The 20,980-nt window shown below is 40.2% G+C and overlaps 1 long non-coding RNA gene across 7 annotated transcripts in view; it reads right to left on the bottom strand.

Moving 5' to 3' along the window:
• LOC147353365 (uncharacterized) overlaps window positions 1–20,980 on the bottom strand; it is a 148,127-nt gene that overhangs the window by 43,695 nt on the left and 83,452 nt on the right. For 2 of the 7 annotated variants that reach the window (XR_015145108.1, XR_015145104.1), the window contains one exon: window positions 7,265–11,888. The exons of the other annotated variants lie outside the window; for them this stretch is intronic. This is a non-coding gene — a long non-coding RNA (uncharacterized LOC147353365). Of the gene's footprint in view, window positions 1–7,264; window positions 11,889–20,980 lie in introns of those variants that run through there. 7 annotated transcript variants of the gene reach the window in all.

Genomic DNA, 20,980 nt, shown 5'->3' with positions numbered 1-20,980 from the left:
TAGTAGCCAAGACATGGAAGCAACCCAAGTGTTCACTGATGCACAAATGGATGTAGAAAATGTGTGTACATCCATATACTATACACACGCTATATGTGTGTGTGTATATATATATATGTGTGTGTGTATATATATGTGTGTATATATATATACACAATGAAATACTATTTGGCCATAACAAATAAGGAAATTCCGTCATTCGCAACAACATGGATATACATTAAGGGCATAATGCTAAGTGAATTCAGTCAGAGGGAGAAAGAAAATACTGATCTTACTTATATGTGGAATTTAAAAACAAAAAAACTCAACACCAAACTCATTAACACAAGAGATCAGAACAGTTGTTACTAGAGACAGGGGTAGGGGTGGGGAAGTTGGATGAAGTTGTTCAAAAGGTGCAAACTTCCACATATAACAATAACAAGTACTGGGGATATGGTGTGCTACTTTATGACTTCGATTTATACTGCTGGTGGTATATTTGAAGGTTGCTAACAGGGTAGATCCTTAAAGTTCTTATAGGGAAAATAGCTTTTTTCCTTCGGTCATGCTGGTGCGGCTTGTGGGGTCTTCATTTCTGGAGCAGGGCTTGAGCCTGGTTCCTCAGTGGTGAAAGCACTGAGTCCTAACCACTGTACTGCCAGGGAATTCCCCAGATTGCTTTTTTTATATGTATGACAGACATTAACTAAATTTATTTTTTTAATCATTATGCAACATTTATGTCAGGTCATTATGTTATTCATCTTAAACTTATACAATGCTCTATGTCAATTATATCTCAATAAAAATGAAAGAAAAAAAGAAACACTGGTTTGTACAAGAACACCTAAGTTTCTAAACAATGGAGCCAGCTCCCATTATAAAAAACATATCAGTATGCACAATAAGATGCTTCTAAAAATCAAACACACATGCTTATGAAAAAAATATCTGGAGTGTGAGTGTGTGTGTGTGTGAGTGTGTGTGTGAAGTATACCCTATACCTGTATGCTGTGTGTGTGCGTGAAGGTGATAAAGTAAGGGGAGCATCAGAAATATACTGACAATTACAGATTTGGGGTTGTGTTCATGGTATGCCACTTTGCTATAAATTTTTAGAGGTTAATGGGGTAAATAATTGGTTTTAATATTCACGTGGTAATGCGTTTTGAATATATATTAAAGTAAGGCTCGCGTAAGCTGCCTAATAACCAGAAAGATCTCTTTGGCTCCCAAGAAGAGCCAAAACTCTCAGAAGGAGAAAAAAATAATCTAATAACTTTATTCATGATTGTTGGGTTACCAGCAAAATACAGACCATCTTGGTATTAGATGGAATCAGCCCTACTGTTACCTGTGTGATGGTGTGCAAGGTGCATCGCCTCTCGGACAATTAGTTGCCTTAAATGTGAAACAACAATAATACCCTACTTGTTTCATAATCTTGCATTTAATGCATAAATCCCATCAAGGATCATTTAGGCTTCCAGTAACAGAGGACTTATTCCATTGATATGGGGCCTGTTTCCTTCCTGGGTAGTGCAATCAGAAACTTCTTTCATACATTGATCTGAAACCCACTGGTCATTAAGGATAAGGATCTCCTCCCATCTATGTAGGTCCTTGAAAGAGGCAGTGTATCTCCTTAGGTTCTGTCCTCATACTGCCTGAAATTTTCCATTTCATTCATGTTCCCCTGTTCTGGATGGTGAAACCATTTGAGAACATTTTTCTTTAAATTTAACAACTGCACTGTATATCACTTATGCTCCCAACCACTGCTAATGTATCTTATATAAAATAGTAAGCAGAAAGGAGGAGGATAAATGAAAAACAACAAAAAAGCAATGTGTCTGGTTAGAATGGCCATTGTTAAGAAGTCTGTGAGTAACAAATGCTGGAGAGTGTGTGGAGAAAAGGGAACCCTCCTACATTCTTGGTGGAAATGTAAATTGGTGCAGCCACTATGGAAAAGAATTTGGAAGTTCCTCAAAAAACTAAAAATAAGAGTTGTCATATGATCCAGCAGTCCCACTCCTGGACATATATCCAGGAAAAACTATAATTTGAAAAGATACATGCTACCAGCCTCTGGGGTGGGAGAAGGTCCCCGGCAGTCACAACAGTTGAGACTTGAATAGGACTAGTCATACAATGAATAGTATGTTCATTGCAGCACTACTCACAATTGCCAAGACATGGAAACAACCTAAATATCCACCATCAGATCAGATTAATAAAGCAGATGTGGTGTATGGATGTATGTGTGTGTGTGTGTGAAAGTAAAAGTGTTAATCACTCAGTTGTGTCCAACTCTTTGCGACCCCATGGACGAGGCTCCTCCGTCCATGGGATTCTCCAGGCAAGAATACTGGAGTGGGTTGCCATTCCCTTCTCCAGGGGATCTTCCAGACCCAGAGATCAAACCTGGGTCTCCCGCATTGCAGGCAGATTCTTTACCATCTGAGCTAACAAGGAAGTCCTTACATACACACACACACACACACACACACACACACACACACACGGATACATACAGTGGAATGCTACTCAATCATAAAAAGAATGAAATGGAGCTAGAGATTATCATACTAAGTGAAGTAAATCAGAAAGACAAATATTATATGATATCACTTACATGTGGAATTAAAACTTAAAATTCAGAAAACTAACATCATGGCATCTGGTCCCATCACTTAATGGCAAATAGATGGGGAAACAATGGAAACAATGAGAGACTTTATTTTTGGGGGCTCGAAAATCACTGCAGATGGTGACTGCAGCCATGAAATTAAGACACTTGCTCCTTAGAAGAAAAGCTATGACCAACCTAGACAGCATATTAAAAAGCAGAGACATTACTTTGCCAACAAAGGTCCATCTAGTCAAAGCTATGGTTTTTCCAATAGTCATGTATAGATGTGAGAGTTGAACTATAAAGAAAGCTGAGGGCCAAAGAACTGATGCTTTTGAACTGTGGTGGTGAAGACTCTTGAGAGTCCCTTGGACTACGAGATTAAACCAGTCCATCCTCAAGGAAATCAGTCCTGAATATTCATTGGAAGGACTGATGCTGAAGCTGAAACTCCAATATTTTGGCTACCTGACTCGAAGAACTGACTCCTTGAAAAAGACCCTGATGCTGGGAAAGATTGAAGGTGGGAGGAGAAGGGAACAACAGAGGATGAGATTGTTGGATACAAACACCATGACTCTGAGCAAGCTCCGCGAGTTGGTGATGGACAGGGAAGTGTGGTGTGCTGCAACTTATGGGGTCGCAAAGAATCAGACACGACTGAGTGACTGAACTGAAGATGTGGAATGTAAAATACAGCACAAATGAACCTACCTACATGTCCAGTCAATCACCATGAACATTCAATTGTTTTTCCTAAATATCGGCAGAGTCTGTGAACCACTCCCCTCCTCTGTCACTACCACCTTCCAGCCAGCCAATGTTGATTCGTTGATTCTCATCAGGATAACATCAACAGCCTCCTGACAGCCTCTCCCCACGTACCCTTGCCCCGTTCAGATGCATTCTCTACCCTGCAGTCAGAGCAATTTTAAAAATGTGACTATGATTACAGACTGTTCATTGTTTAAGAATCTTCAATGGCTTTTCATTTAAGAATAAGTTCTAAAGTCATTCAGTCAGTTCAGTTCAGTCGCGTCCTACTCTTTGCGACCCCATGGACTGCAGCACGCCAGGCTTCCCTGTCCATCACCAACTCCTGGAGCTTACTCAAACTCATATCCATCAAGTTGGTGATGCCATCCAACCATCTCATTCTCTGTTGTCCCCTTCTCCTCCCGCCTTCAATCTTCTCCAGCATCAGGGTCTTTTCCAGTGAGTCAGTTCTTTGCATCAGGTGGCCGAAGTATTGGAGCTTTAGCTTCAGCATCAGTCCTTCCAATGAATATTCAGGACTGATTTCCATTAGGATGGGCTGGTTGGATCTCCTTGCAGTCCAAAGAACTCTCAAGAGTCTTCTAAAGTCTAAAGTTGTTACTGTGCTTTAAAAGGCTATCTGTGATCGGGCCATAACAAACCTCTCCACCTCAGCATTTCTTGCCTTATCTACCCAGCCATCCTGGGACCCACAGTCAGTCCTACTTTCTGACCAGATGCTTCTGTTAACAGGCACTAAGCACTTACCCTTGGATGAAAGTAGCAGTGAGCTTTAGGAAACAGGATGTGCATGTTTTTTCTCCTCCCTTTCTGTTTTCTTAAATATTCTTCATGGAATCACAACCTCTGTTAACTACAATATTTTATTGTTGTTGTTTAGTCATTAAACCATGACTCATTAAGCCATGTCCAACTCTTTTGCAACCCCGTAGCCTGCCAGTAACTCTTTTGGTTCCCCATAACTCTTTTGGACTGTAGCCTGCCAGGCTTCTCCATTCATTGGATTTCTCAGGCAAGAATACTGGAGTGGGTTGCCATTTCCTTCTCCAGGGAATCTTCCCAACCCAGGGATCAAACCCACATCTCCTGCATTGGCAGGCAGATTCTTTACCCCTGAGCCACCCGGGAAGCCCAACTATAATATAATTGATACTAAAAGAATGAATGAATGAAAGATATTTTTCATGTTCCCACTAGACAAGGAAGATTTGTAAAAGGGAAATAATTTCTAGGGTTGGCTAACCAGAAGAGGGATTTCAAACAGAATGTCTGCCTGTGCACAGAAAGAAAAGCAGGGACTAAGTATCTGTGTCACCCATTTATAATTATGAAATAATCATAAAATAAGTTGAGAAAATATTACCATAAGGCTGGTAGGATTCAGAATAAATCTTCACAAAAGAGCATTAAGCAGTTGCTGTGACAAGATTGAGCAAGTGAACGAATGTCCTCCTATTTTTCAAGGTTTGTGGGGGCAAGCGCTCCCTTCCTGCTCCACAAGGCTCACTGTAGCCCCCTGCTTCACACTCCCTGGTGAGAGTGTTCTCAATATGAATTGCTGGTGGTGGACTCACAGGGCTCCACTGAGGAAACAAAACTCTGGATATCTCACAGTTCTATTGCTGCCAACAGAATTTTTAATCTATAAAGGAAATTTTATTTTTTCCTCTTTTCCTGATTCTTTTTATAATTCAGAAGAAAGAGCAGTTCTCAGATTCTATCCCATCTACAGCATTTGAATCTATTCACAATTATTTAAAAGTGCTGCAAGTGGTCATTGACTTTCACATATGTCCCCGCTTGGGAGTGATGTGTTTGATGGCACCCACCCCTTTTCCCTTCCAACTCCAGTCACAGCTCTCCTGGTCCAGGGCTCCATCCCAGAGGATGCTTTCCCAGACAGCTGATGTCTAGGATACAGCCTTGCAGCAAGTATCCAGGATATCAGTGGACTTCTCCACTAGTCTGACAGCAGTGCACGGTTTAATGTTCAGCTGATTTCAAGGTGGTGGCCACGGTCTCAGCAAGTGAAAGGGATGCAGCTTCTGTAACCACATGACGACTTCCCAGGTGCCCACAGCAGATTTAGACAGCAGCCCCATGATTACTTCCCTGAGGACATATTCCTGGATTCTCCCTGGTCAGTTCAGATTGCCCTATTATAGGCTGTCATAACCACATGCTCTCATTACACATTTACTTCCTGATTTCTTTGTTTTTCTCTTGTTAGGATAAGTTCCACGAAGATGGGGTTATAATCTTTTTTATTCATTCACTCCTTCCCTTTATGTTTTCCTTCCTTCCTCCCCCTCCCTCCTTTTCTCTTTCTTCCATATATATATATATACACACATACATATTCCTTTTCTCTCTCTCTCTCTCTCTCTTGGCAGTGAAAGCCCAGAACCCTAACTGGGTTGCATAGGCCACCAGGGACCACCCCCCCCCCACTCCCTTTATGTTTCTATTTACTGTTTTATCTCCTACGTCTAACCCAGTACAAGGAACATGGAGGAGTTCAGCAAGACTTGTCAAATAAATGCATAGATATAAAAATACTCAAGACATTCTGATTTAGGTAATAGTGAAGCTTGTATGAACAAAGCTAGTGGAGGTGATGGAATAGTTGAGCTATTTCAAATCCTGAAAGATGATGCTGTGAAAGTGCTGCACTCAATATGCCAGAAAATTTGGAAAACTCAGCAGTGGCCACAGGACTGGAAAATGTCAGTTTTCATTCCAATCCCAAAGAGAGGCAATGCCAAAGAATGCTCAAACTACTGCACAATTGCACTCATCTTATACGCTAGTAAAGTAATGCTCAAAATTCTCCAAGCCAGGCTTCATCAATATGTGAACCGTGAACTTCCTGATGTTCAAGGTGGTTTTAGAAAAGGCAGAGGAACCAGAGATCAAATTGCGAATATCTGCTGGATCATGGAAAAAGCAAGAAAGTTCCAGAAAAGCATCTATTTCTGCTTTATTGACTATGCCAAAGCCTTTGACTGTGTGGATCACAATAAACTGTGGAAAATTCTGAGAGAGATGGGAATACCTGATCTGCCTCTTGAGAAATTTGTATGCAGGTCAGGAAGCAACAGTTAGAACTGGACATGGAACAACAGACTGGTTCCAAATAGGAAAAGGAGTACGTCAAGGCTGTATATTGTCACCCTGCTTATTTAACTTATATGCAGAGTACATCATGAGAAACGCTGGACTGGAAGAAACACAAGCTGGAATCAAGATTGCCGGGAGAAATATCAATCACCTCAGATATGCAGATGACACCACCCTTATGGCAGAAAGTGAAGAGGAACTAAAAAGCCTTTTGATGAAAGTGAAAGTGGAAAGTGAAAAAGTTGGCTTAAAGCTCAACATTCAGAAAATGAAGATCATGGCATCCGGTCCCATCACTTCATGGGAAATAGATGGGGAAACAGTGGAAACAGTGTCAGACTTTATTTTTTGGGGCTCCAAAATCACTGCAGATGGTGATTGCAGCCATGAAATTAAAAGATGCTTACTCCTTGGAAGGAAAGTTATGACCAACCTAGATAGCATATACAAAAGCAGAGACATTACTTTGCCAACAAAGGCTTGTCTAGTCAAGGCTATGGTTTTTCCTGTGGTCATGTATGGATGTGAGAGTTGGACTGTGAAGAAGGCTGAGCGCTGAAGAATTGATGCCTTTGAACTGTGGTGTTGGAGAAGACTCTTGAGAGTCCCTTGGACTGCAAGGAGATTCAACCAGTCCATTCTGAAGGAGATCAGTCCTGGGATTTCTTTGGAAGGAATGATGCTAAAGCTGAAACTCCAGTACTTTGGCCACCTCATGCGAAGAGTTGACTCATTGGAAAAGACTGATGCTGGGAGGGATTGGGGGCAGGAGGAGAATGGGACGACAGAGGATGAGATGGCTGGATGGCATCACTGACTCGATGGATGTGAGTCTGGGTGAACCCTGGGAGTTGGTGAAGGACAAGGAGGCCTGGCGTGCTGCGATTCATGGGGTCACAACGAGTTGGACACAACTGAGCGATTGAACTGAACTGAACTGAAGCTTGTACTGAACTAATAATTCCAGAGGAAACAGAAAATAAGGATACAACATAAGGAAAAAAAAATACAGGAATTAAAGAGTGCCCCCAAAGTAGAAATAAACACTAAGGATTTTATTCTTAAAAAACAAAACCAAACAACAACAACAAAAAAACCCAGCCACGTTTGATGAGACCCACATTTATTTTTCCTCTGAGGCTACTCTAATAGTATGGGTCTGACAGCTAGAGCTCAAGCCACAGTACTTTGGGTCTAAGGAACCAGAGACAGTTTAGGGGCTTCCAGATATCTTGGAACACTGAGGAGAAAAATTCTAAGAAGAAAATCACTGAAAATAAAATTCCCAAAACCCACATATGAACTCTTCTCTAATCTGGGCCTAAATACTTAACTATGAATGTTGGAGTGAGGCTATAGGGAGCCCAGAGGCAATATGAACAGCTGAAGGATAAGAGAGCTAAACAGAGATTTAATCTCCTGCCTATCAAAGAGGCACAAGAGTATGGAGTTAGAATCCCTCTATGTGAGAAGCTTGGTAAATATATTTTGTTTTTTGTTGAAATTGGAGAGAGGCCAAAACTTAGAAGTAAAGACTCTGAGAACTGAAAGATTTTACCACGAAGGGCAAAATGAACATAGCAACAACCTGACAGACTCTAACGGTAAGGCAGGATCAAGATGATCTGTGAATAACTACTCAACTGCCAGGGCAGGAAAGCAGCACTGTTCCGAAGGGACTAACGTAATTCAGAGTCTGTACAACCAAGTGATGACGCCCAACACACACTTTTAACAATTATTAGATGCATGAAAAAGCAGGACAGTGGTGAAAACAGTCAATAAAAGTAGACCTGTAACGTCCAGCAGCTGGAATTAGCTGGCAATCAGTTTAAACTAACCAAGGCAGGACGTCCCCGGCGGTCCAGTGGTTAGGAATCTGCCTGCCAATGCAGGGAACATGGGTTTGATCCCTGATCCAGGAAGATTCCCTATGCTTCAGGGCAAATAAGCCTGTGCATCACAACTACTGAGCCCACGAGCTGCAACTCCTGAAGTCTGTACCCCTAGAGCCTGTGCTCGGTAACAAGATAAGCCACCACAATGAGAAGCCTGTGCGCTGCAACGAGAGAGAAGCCCTCACTTGCCTCAACTAGAGAAAGCCCACACACAGCAATGAAGACCCTGTGCAGAAGAAAAAACAAATTTTTTTAATTAAAAGCAAATAAAATAAACCAAGTATTCTGGGGAATAAAGACAATATAGGAGACTGCAGCTTCCCTGTCCTCCCACAAAGGTCAGTGACTAGAGAGCTACCCACAAACACACCTGAAGACATTTTGGCAACACCATCGAACCAAATGTATGAGAAGAACGGCAGAAGAGGAAGGCAGCTTTGTTTTGCCTGCCTCGTCCCATGTCCCAGGCTGTCTTTGTTCAGCTCTGAGAAGGAACTTCCCAGCTAGTAAAAGCTCCTCTCACCAGGAGAGGAAGAGAGGGGTGAGTGACTAGCTTCTTCAGGCTTTCTGAGCACTGTGTGAAGGACCAGCTTAGTTTTTTCCATCCTAGATAAGCAAAGAGAGCTGGCTAGGGAAAAGAAAGAAGAGGCTATTATTAGCAAACACACAGTGGAAATGATTTGGTCAAGAGAGATCTTTCTTCCAGACAAATTCAGCAGCTTCCACCACACACCAGGTTATGGACTGGCTGTGCAGATCTTGCCAGCTGCCTTACCGGTGTTTATGTTCACTGACACTGGTTGTGATTCAGTCCTTCCCTGCTCCCTTCACACTCCTCATACCCCACCAGGGCTTATGCCCACCCTGCAGCCATCTAAGGTCTTTCTGGCAGTACAATATAAAACAACAGCCCTTTGGGTCCCCTCTCCTCATCAGAACCCAGGATCTATGCTCACAGCCAGCCAGGCTTTAGGAGCTAAGTGAATACTGATTTTTGAAAAAGATCAACAAAATTGAAAAACTTTTTGCTAACTAACTCAAGAAAACAGAGAGAAGACTCAAAAATCAGAATTAGAAATGAGAAAGAAGACACTGAATTTGATACTGCAGAAATATAAAAGATCATGAGAGACTTCTGTGAACAGTTATATATCAATAAACTGGACAACATAGAAAAACAGATACATTCCTAGGAATATACAACCTACCAAGAGTGAATCATGAAGAAATAGGGAATCTCAACAGACAGATATCAAGGAAGAAGATAGTATTAGTAATCAAAACTCCCCAAGCAGAAAAGCCCAGGCAGACTGTTTTACTGCTAAATTCTACAATATTTACAGAAAAATTAATGCCATCTTTCACTAACTCTTATAAGAACTGAGGAAGAGAGAACACTCCCAAACTCATTTTATGAGGCTATCATCAACCTGATACCAAAGCCAGAGGACACAAGGAAACTACAGACAAGTATTCCTGATGAATATTGATGCAAAAAATTCTCAACAAAATATTAGCAAACTGAATGCAACAGCACATTTAAAAGCATCGTTCACTATGATCAAGTAGGATTTATGTAAATTTAGGATGCAAGGATGGTTCAATATGCAAAGCAGTAAATGTGAAACACCACATTAACAGAATGAAAGATAAAATCATGATCATCTGGATAGATGCAGAAAAGCATCTGACAAAGTACTGTATCCTTCATGATAAAAATGCTCAACAGATTGGGTATAGAGGGCATACACCTCAAAAAGTAAAGGACATATATGATAAACCCATAGCCAGCATCATTCTCAATAGTGAAAGTTTTGAAAGCTTTTTTCTAAATTCAGGAACCAGATAAATGTGCCCACTTCCACCACTCCTATTCAACATAGTCCTGGAAATCTTAGCCAGAGCAATTAGGCAAGCAAAAGAAATAAAAGGCATCAGAACAGGAAAGGAAGAGGTAGAAATGTCTTTGCAGATGATATGATTATATATGTATGAAGTCCTAAATTATATATATATATATATAAAGTCTCCACCAAAATCATAACTAAGTCAATAAATTCAGTAATATTGAAGGGTATAAAATCAACATACAGAATACAGTTCAGTTCTGTACATTAGCAATAAAACATATAAAAAGAAAACAATCTTGTGTATAACAGCATTAAAAGTAATAAAATACTTAGAATTAAACTTTTTTTTTAACCAATCCATTGATTTTTAATGTATGTAGTGTAACATTTTCAAATATCAAGTGAAAAGCATATTATAAATCTATTTTTTGGCACTTTAACATGTCTTTAATGCAAATGTCCGTTTTAGTATTCATTTGGTGCCCAAGCTCCAATGAATCATTGGAGTGGAATTTTGCTGCCTACCAGGACCCTGAGCTAGGGGTGGGGGCAGAAATTAGCAGAAGACCCGTGACTTAATTCTGGAACTTCTTGGCTGCATGGTCCTAAACCATTTTCTGGATTCCTTGTGCTTCATTTTCATCCTGTGTAAAATGAGTCTTAATGGTACCTGTTCCTCAAGTGCTTAACTCAGTAAGGTATAGGCCACAATGCTTACTCTCCTGGTTTGGGTTCGTATAAGCATGGTCTGTACTAACCCAGTATATGACCTCCTCGGCATGTTGCATGTTGCTGAATAACTGCTAACATCTGTGTCTAAACATTGGTATACACTCAGGCCAAGAGTTTCAAGAGATGGTTTGCTTTTATTTCCATTACTCTGGGAGATGGGTCATAGAGGATCCTGCTGTGATTTATGTCAGAGAGTGTTTTGTCTATGTTTTCCTCTAGGAGTTTTATAGTTTCTGGTCTTACATTTAGATCTTTAATCCATTTTGAGTTTGTTTTTGTGTTTGGTGTTAGAAAGTTTTCTAATTTCATCCTTTTACAAGTCGTTGACCAGTTTTCCCAGCACCACTTGTTAAAGAGATTATCTTTTCTTCATTAGCTTCCAATTAAAATAAATTAATTTACAAAAAAAAAAGGAGATGGTTTGATTCTGAATTTTGCAACTCATGATATGTTCCTTGAATCTCCAAATTTTTCTTTTCTTTCTCCCTAATGTCCTACTGTGGGTTATCTTAGAAAAGTCTGTTGAGGAACTCCAAGCTTGGTGAACTCCAGTTCTCGTACACAAGATCTATCCTCCAAGAGCTTAGTAACAATATGGTAACAGGAACAGAGCTAGCACATGTGTGGCTAGCCTATGGCCCAGTCTGTCATATCTGGAGGAAGAACCACAGCATGCATTCTGGCAAAGGGACTTACAGTGAAACGGACTCAGTCCCCAGTTTGTGAGAAACGCCATGCGCTGCACTGTGCTTTCTTAGCCCTCAAAATCCCAGCTTTGCCTCCAGAGCTGCTTAGTCTCCAGAACCATTGTCCCCAGTCAGGTTGGAGGACTTCAGGCTTCAGAGGGTTGGCAAGAAGAGATCTAGAAAAGCCAGGCATCCCAGACACATGCTGCAGGAGGGAAACGAGATGAGGACAGGTTTCTTGCTTGCTATTATTTTAGGCCAAGTGACAGTCAACACAGTCACAAGAGAGTCTGACCATGAATTAGCAAACTCAGTTATGTTCCCCAAACATGAGGCTACAGAAATCTGATCTGTTTTCCCAGAAGGCCTTGCCAGGTGCTAGCAGCTAGGTTTAAAAATGTCAAGTGATGTCACAGATAGGTTTTTCTGCCTTCACCCACTCCCCTTTTCAGTTACTTCCCACATCTCCCCATCTCCTTTTTCTTCCCTTGGACCACTCCCTGTGCCTCCCAACAGTATCATGTGGAATTGAAAATAGTGCTGTGCCCTCCTGATTTGCTGCTGGAAGGAACTTGTTTGTTCCAGAGGCAAAGGGGGCTGAAAGAAAACAGCTGGTGTCTGGTCAGCTTTGTTTGTATTCTGCTGTGATGGTGATGAACTGTTTTCCTTTGGCCATCCTTCCTGCATGGTTGGGTCTGGGGGCGCTCTGTCCTGAGTACATTGCTTCTTTATTATTATTTTTCTTTGGGTCTCTCTTTGCTGGCTTATTTTCTATCACATGCCACTGTAAGATTCATTTAGGGTGAAAGTAATGAAGGCTTTTTTTTTTTTTTTTTAAATCAGCATCCTTGATAAATGTTCTTAAGGCTCTGAATGTAGAATACAGGGCTAGACCCAGATGTATAAAGTATATACCTTTTCCAGAGGATTACAATCTACCTAAATAAGTAATCAAATTTAATTCAAGTTCATACAGGGTGGACAGGGCAAAGAGTAGGGGCGGGGTAGTCACGGATCTTGGTCATTGCCGGGTGCTGGGTCCCTAGGATACATCTTACATGAGTGACCCATCCTAACACCCCTTGAGAAAAGGGTGGTTCCCATTTTACCCGCAAAGAAAATGAAGTCAGGGAGGAGAGATGGCTCCACACAGGTGTGATGTGGCAGATCTCATCTGCCACTCTATGAGGGGGAAAGTAAGAGGGTTAAATGATAGGAATTCAAGGCAGAATTATTAATATTAGAGAGCCAAGGTCCAGCAGTGATTCTCAAAGTGTGGTCCCTAGACCAGATGCATTAGCACCCCCTGGGAACTTGTCAGGAAGGCACATTCTGAGGCCCCACCCACACCTTCTGACCAGAACCTCTGGGGGTTGGAGCCTAGCAATCTGTGTTTTAACCTGGTCATTTTAACCAAGTTACTCAGAGACAGGAAAATGTTGACAACCACTGACCAGGGAAAAGAAGTCCAGCTGGGTGAGGGAGCAGGCACCCGGAGATGGAGACAAGATGATGATGCAGGACTGAGTAGCAAACTTGGAGCATCCAAAACTTTGAGAAGGCAGCATGCAAACCTCACTGGGAAAGAGGGGCCTGATCTTAGCACACTCTCAGCACAGCCTGGTATCCTGCCAAGGACAGAACCTGAGGCCTCAGCTGGTTCTCTTAGACCCAGCGTGTTTGAATCATCACATTACAATGAATTCAGCAGGCAACAAAGGTTGTGCTATCTGAAATGCTCATGCTCTGGTGCTTATCAAGCATCTAACCATGATGAAACTCCTGCAGGTCTTGGGTGGAAGACCATTTGTCCTTCAATTTTATTTTTACATTAATTATTGTGAAGTAGAGTTTAAGTGTGGACCATATCCTCTGATTCCAGCTAAAAAGATAAGCACATTTGTATTTGTGTGGACAAGCCTGTAGATTTCTAACTGTTGTCATTACCTGGATAAAAGCAACACTTTTAAATAACAGTTCCCCTACATGATGAGATTAAAGATTGTTCTTATTGCTGTTAACAAGAATACTCATGGGTTGGTTGTGTAGATGAACAGAAAGTATTTCTATTGTTGCTTGGAGTTGTGACATCATCTGTTGCCTAGTAGCTTTACTTGGGGCTATCTCTCAGAAAATTGATAAAAAGACAGAAACATAAAGGATTCAGAAGAAATGTTCCCTGAACTCTATTATGAGAACTTCTTTTCACATGTTTATCCCCACATTTTCTCCTTGGAAAACATTAGTTTTGGGTAGAAAAACATACCAAGTACAGTTGTGGGGTTTTTGTTTTTGAGCTACCTATTATATAACTTAGAATCAATCACTCTCTGGTTATAATAAAATATACCAGTTGACCTTTAAACTTTTTTGGCATCTTGAAATTGAAAATGAACTGTTTCTATCTGGATCGCAAGGAAAAATTAGAAAAACTCAATCCTGACATCATTACAGCTTGGCATTTTGCATATATATGTTCAAAGGATGTGTGTCCATGATGTACCAAAAAACATCATGCTGGTGCCTGTTTCTTCACAGTCTACTGAACATCCAGTGTACAGTATAGTGTACATCCCAGTGTACAGTTGAATGTACATTCAGTGTGCAGTATACACCCCAGTGTATGGTGTACAGTCCAGTGTACACTCACTGTCCAGTATAGTGTACATCCCAGTGTACAGCCTAGTGTACAAGTGTACATCTATGTACAGTCTGATGTATGGTCCACTGTACAGTGTACATTCCAGTGTACAGCTGGAGTACAGCAGGCATACAGCCAAGTGCACATCTGGACACATCTGGTGTACAATCCAAAGGCACATCTCAGTGTACACAGTGCAGTGTAAATCAGTGTATGTCTGGTGTACATTCCAATGGAACAGTCTGATGCACAGCCCAGGATACACCAGTGTATATCTAGTGTACACCCATGTACAGTCCAGTCTGTGCCTGTCTCTTTCACATTCATAAAATCTTATGAATAGCTCTTACAGTCATTCTTACAAGAAATGGCAAAGAACAAATAATGAATAGGTTCAAAGAAGAAAGGAAAAAAGGAACAAAATTTAGGCAAATTGAAAATCGGATTGCTTGACATTGAATTCAGGTCAGTGGTGTGCCAGAGCTCTCTCGTATTGTCCTACACAAGCAGTGTTCAAAACAACAGGAATTTTGCCAGCTGATTATTAGGCCCTTTGTAGCTTGAAACTGCTGGGAACAGTTACACCTGGGAAATCAGCAAGCTCTACAAGTCAGGGCGTTTATCAGCAAGTCCAGGTTCTAGTGGGCAACTGACATTCATGGTTGTGGTACAGTTCGTCCAAGTTCTTGTCCATCCAACATATGATGCTACTAAATCTCCCAGATGCCAGTGACCGGCAGTTCACGTCCTAAGTATCTCCCTGGTATGTCCCTTCTCCCCCATCCTGCCATCTCTGCCTAGTTCCTGTCTTTATTGTCTCTGCCTTAGATTACTGCTATTGCTTCCCAGCAGACTCCACCCCTGGAACAATATCATGGTTAAAGATATCACTAGAGGGACTTCTCTGGTGGTCTAGTAGTTAAGACTCCATGCACCCAATGCAGAGGGCACAGGTTCAAATCCTGGTTGGGGAACTAAGATCCTACACATTGCATTGTATGTGTGTTAGTCACTCAGTCATGTCCAACTCTGCAATTCCCATGAACTCTAGCCTGCCAGGCTCCTCTGTCCATGAAATTCTCCAGGCAAGAATACTGGACTGGGTCACAGCTAAGCCAAAAAAAAAAAAAAAAAAAAAACCTACCACTAGAATAGTTTAGTATGAACCCTGCCAGTCTGGAATCTAAGAAAATAAGACTATTATCTTTGACTACGGGGAAAAATAATGTGTAACACATTCCTATATAAACAGGGAATTTTTGATTGACTATAAAGTAGGTGCTTTTATTTTTTTCCTCTTTTGATGTAGGTTTCTACACATTGAATCCATAACCATAGGTTTTATTTTCGAAATAGTTGGCCATGGCTAGGTTACAGCCTGTAACTATGTGACAGGGATGGTAATATGATCACAGTGGTGTTGACCCCATGACTTTTAACCTCAGGGTTGTCCTGTTCTAGCCAGCCGACCAAAAGCAATTTGTCAATGAAAACATCCACCAGAGGGAATGTTCCTGTGGAGCATGATTAGACCTATTTCTGTCTTCACTCCACCCTAAGCTTAGTCTGGGGGAAGAAGTCTTTCAAGCTGCCTCAGCACTGATTTTCTGTCACCCAGGCTGGTGTAAGTGTATCTATAATTAACACTGGTAGACATGCAGAAATGCAAGAATGCCATCTTCTCTTCTAATCCATGCAGATTCATTAAGAAAGTAAAATATCTATGAGTCTCCTGCAAGGTTTCCTCCTCTGGGTTGTAGAAGCTCTCTGGCTGTTGGCACAGCACTCTGGGCCAGGAAAGTTCAGAGAATTACTTCAATCATATGACAGCTTTGTCTGTTTAAAATGGAATTCAATGTTGGCTTCCTTCAGAGGCATTCATTGAAAGTCTGTGCATGATCTGTTCTTGTAGTCACTTAACAGTGTTTCTTATGTTTGCTGGCCAGTGACAGCATTCCTCAAGATCATTAGGATGAAATGGGCTTACTGGGATGTGATTAGGCTCCTGTGGCTCATTCTGCATCTTGTTCCAAGCAAGAACAGCAGCTGTCACCAGGCCATTAGGGATTGCCACCATGGGCACAAGTGGAGGGGTCTTAGAAGTCAACTTAACCAAGGAGAGGAAAGATCTGTAAAGTAAATGCTATAAGACTTTGATGAAGACAAACAAATGTAAAGATACCCCAAGTTTATGGATTGGAAGAATGCTGTTTAAAATGTTCATATTATCCAAAGTCATTTATAGATGTAGTATAATCACTATCAAAATTCCCATGGCATTTTTCACAGAAATAGAAAAAAGTCCATGCCCAAATTCTCATGGATCCACAAAGGGCCTCAAATAGCCAAAGCAATCTTGAGAAAGAACAAAGCTAGAAGCATCACATATTTTTATTTTAAACTAAACAATAAAACTATAACATTCAAAACTGTATGGCACTGGCATAAAAATAGACACATGGAATAGAAGTGGGAGCCTAGAAATAAACCCCTATATATATGGGCAACTAATATTTTATAAGAGTACCAAGAATACCCAATGAGGAGAATATAATCTCTTCAATAAATGATGATTGGAAAAGTGTATAACATACAGAATAATGAAACTGGATCTCCATCTTTCACAGTGACAAAATAGAACTCAAATTGAAGGCTTAAATTTAAGAATTGAATCCATAAAATAATTATAAGTAAAATAGAGAAAAATCTCCTTGACATTAATCTCAGCAGTGATTTTCTGGATATGATAGCAAAAGCACATGCAACAAAAGCAAAAATAAATAAGTGGGACTACAACAAACAAATGAGCGAACTTCAGGAGACAGTGGAGGACAGAGGAGCCTGGAGGGGTACAGTCCATGTGGCTGCAAAGAGTTGGACATGACTTAGCAACAGAACAGCATCAAACTGAAAAGGTTTTGCATAGCAAAGGAAAAAATAAACAAAACCTAAAGGCCATCTGAGGAATGAGGAAAAATATTTGCAAATCATACATCTGATAAGAGCTTAATATCTAAATTATCTCAATACAATCTAATAGCTAAAAATCTAATAGATTAAAAAATGGACAGAGGGCCTTAGTAGACAGTCTTCAAAAGAAGACATACATATAGCCACTGGTACATGGAATGCTGGTCAACATCATAAATCATCAGGGCAATGCAAATCCAAACCTTACAGCAGTTAGAATGCCTGTCATCAAAAAGACAAGAGGTAAGTGTTGGCGAGAGTGTGGGGAAAAGGGAACTCTAGTGCGAATGTAGGAATGATGTAATGTACTCTAGGAATATAAATCGGTACAGCCACTAGAAAACAATATGGGAGTTCCTCTAAAAATAGAAACATAACCACCATATCCTCCAGCAATCCTACTTCTAGGTATATTTCCAAAGAAATTAAATCAGGATCTTGTAGAGATATCTGCACTTCCATGTTCATTGCAGCATTATTCACAATAGCCAAGACATGGAAACAACCTGTGTCCATCAACAGATGAATGGATAGGAAAAAATGTGTTTATTTAAACATAGAGAAAAAGGAATATTATTCAGCTCTAAGAAAGAAGTCTTGGTGTTTGCCAACAACTTGGATGACATTGAGAGCTTTATGCTAAGTGGATAAGTCAGAGAGAGAAAGATACAATACTGAATGATATCACTTATATATGGTAGCTAAAAAAAGACAAACTCAGAGAAACAGAGTAGAATGGTGGTAACCAGTAGTTGGGGGTTAGGTGTAATGAGTAGACACTGGTCAAAGGCTACAAACTTCCAGTTATAAGATTAACAAATTTGGGGCTCTAATGTAGGAGCATGGTGCTTATGCTCTACACTATATACTTGAATATTAGAAGACAGTAGCTCTTAGATTTTCTCAGTACAAAAATGATATGGTAACTATGTGACAGATGGCAGCTAATGATGGTAATCATTTTACAATTAATAAATGTATCAAATGAAGATATTGTAACCTTAAACTGGCACCATGTTACCTTGTCAATTACATCTCCATGAAGCTAGGGGGAAATGTCTTTGCACTTTGTTAAAAAATAACCAATATAAAATGTTAGAGATAAAGATAATAAGTAGATAATTTCAGGAGATATAACAACTTAGAAAAGGCTCAAATAGAGATCTTACATGGACAGCACATCAGCTAAAATTAAATAAAAAGAATTACCGATTAACAGAAGATTGGATCCAACAAAAATAATTCATAAATTTAAAGACACATTAACAGTAATCATTTTAGACTAAGAACAGAGGAAAGAAAAACTTGGACAAAAACCCCATAGCTGTGTCCAAGAGGATAGGAAAGGGAGAATTAGGGGGATAAAAACTGTATATTGGAAAAAATGTTGGCCAAAGTTTTTCAGAGTTTGAGCAAAATCATCAACCCACAAATTCAATAATCCCAGAAAACCTCAGGCAGAACAAATACAAAGGAAATCACACCTGAGCACATTACAGTTAAACTGCTGTCAAACAAGGTAGAAGACAAACCTTGCAAGCTTAGGGGATGGAAGGTGCGGAGATGTCTACAGGAGAACTCGGAGAAGAATGACAGCGGATGTATTATTTAAAAAGAAAGCCGGAAAAAGCGTGAAGACTGGAAGATAAAGGAAAGACATCTTAAGAGTGTCATGGGGTGATGTGTGGGGAGGGACCATTATATAGATTGCTCCACCAAGTGCGAAAATATCCTTTTTAAAATGACAGAAAAAAATAAAGACTTTTTTCCCAGTAAATAAAAGCTGTGAAAATATATCCAGACTCATACTACAAGAAGTGCTATAGGAAGTTCTTCAGGTTGAATGGGAATAATACCAAATGATCCATTACATCTGAAGAGCACTGCAAACATTAAATATGAAAAGCTGTATTTTCTTTTCTCAAATTTTATACCATGTAATGAACTGTTTAGAGTGAAAAATAATAACTGGAGGCTGATAACAAAGTATTGGTAAAATATGTGATGGTAGCACTAAGACAGGGTGGGAACACACTATTTTAGGCTTTGTCATTATATGTGAAGGGATATAAAGTTAATTCAAATTAGGTTTGAATTTGAATTTATCAAAATAGGTTTAGATAAGCTAAGGATGCATATTGTTATCAGAGTAACAATTTTAAAAAGACTAACTAAAAATGAAAATGCCAATAAAGGAGGGAAGTTAAAAAAAACTCAGAAAGGTGATTATACCAAAACCAGACAGCAAGGGGAGAACAAGAGGACCAAGAACTGAGAATGCAAATAAGCAATAAACAGCCTGCTGGTATAATCAACACAAACTATATCGATATTTCCATCAAATGCAAAGAAACTGCACATTCCAATTTAAAGGAAGAGATGGTCGCACCAGACAAAAAGAACTACCAAATACATGTTTTTAAGAGATCTCCTCTGTCCATGGGATTCTCCAGGCCGTGATACTGGAGTGGGTTGCCATTCCCTTCTCCAGGGGACCTTCCTGACCCAGAGATCCAAGCTGGGTCTCCTACATGGCAGGCAGATTCTTTACCATCTGAGCCACCAGGGAAACCCTTTTAGGAGATACAGGGTAAGTATAACCACATGGATGAGTTGAAAGCAAAAAGAAAGAAAAACAGTGAACAGAACCTTAATGCTCTATGTGGCTATGAAGAGGCTTATACTGCACATCGGGTAAAGACGTCAAGACAAGGAGGACTGCCATAAGTAAAGAATAGGATTTAATACCAGCTTGAGCATACTGGTATTTTGTAGAACAAATACCAGCAGCTGCAAAATGCACGTTCTTTAAAAGTACATGTGGCACATTCACAAAGACAGACCGCACGTTGGCCCTTAAAGTGAAGTGAAAGTCGCTCAGTCGTGTCCAACTCTTTGCAACCCCGTGGACTATACAGCCCTTGGAATTCTCCAGGCCAGAATACTGGAGTGGGTAGCCTTTCCCTTCTCCAGGGGATCTTCCCAACCCAGGGATTGAACCCAAGTCTCCTGCATCCTTTACCAGCTGAGCCACAAGGGAAGCCTGCTGGCCCTTAAAAGATGTTCCTAAAATCATCTACTGATTGGAATTATACAGAGTATATTCTTGTACAAGAGTAGAATAACATTTGAAGTCAGTAAGATTTCTGTAAGATATCTAGAAAGGTCTAACATACTTGCAAATTAGTAGAAATCACAAAGGGGGCGGGGTTAAAAATATTTTGAAATAAAGGGTAATGAAAGCACAACCTATCAACATTTGTGGGCAGGAACTAAAGAAAAATTTAGAAATGAATGTGTAAACTGTAAATAATTATATCAGAAAAGGAGATAGGTTTAAAAATCAGCGATTGAAGCTTCCACCGTATGAAGCAAATAAAAGTATAAGTTAATCACAAAGGAAAACAAAAATCAGGAAATGATGAAGATGAGGTCAGAAATCATGACCGAAAACAAACCAACAGTGACCAGTGCTGAGTTGTCAAGTCCACAAGGCCAAAGTTTGTTCTCCAAAAGGATTCCTAGACCAATTAAGGAGAAAATATAAATGACAGATACTGTTATGATAGAGGAGAAATCAGTACTGTATTATTGGTCCCCAGACTGCCCAGGTTTCCTGGGATGACTCAGCATATAGACAGACTCATGGCTAAGTGTTTTGTTTGTTTGTTTTACAGCAAAAGGGT

Source organism: Bos grunniens, chromosome 18, assembly GCF_055505025.1.
Source record: "Bos grunniens cultivar Pamir isolate PY7600 chromosome 18, Bosgru_T2T1.0, whole genome shotgun sequence".
NCBI classification, from domain to species: Eukaryota; Metazoa; Chordata; class Mammalia; order Artiodactyla; family Bovidae; genus Bos; species Bos grunniens.
This window is presented reverse-complemented; position numbering and strand designations above follow the sequence as displayed.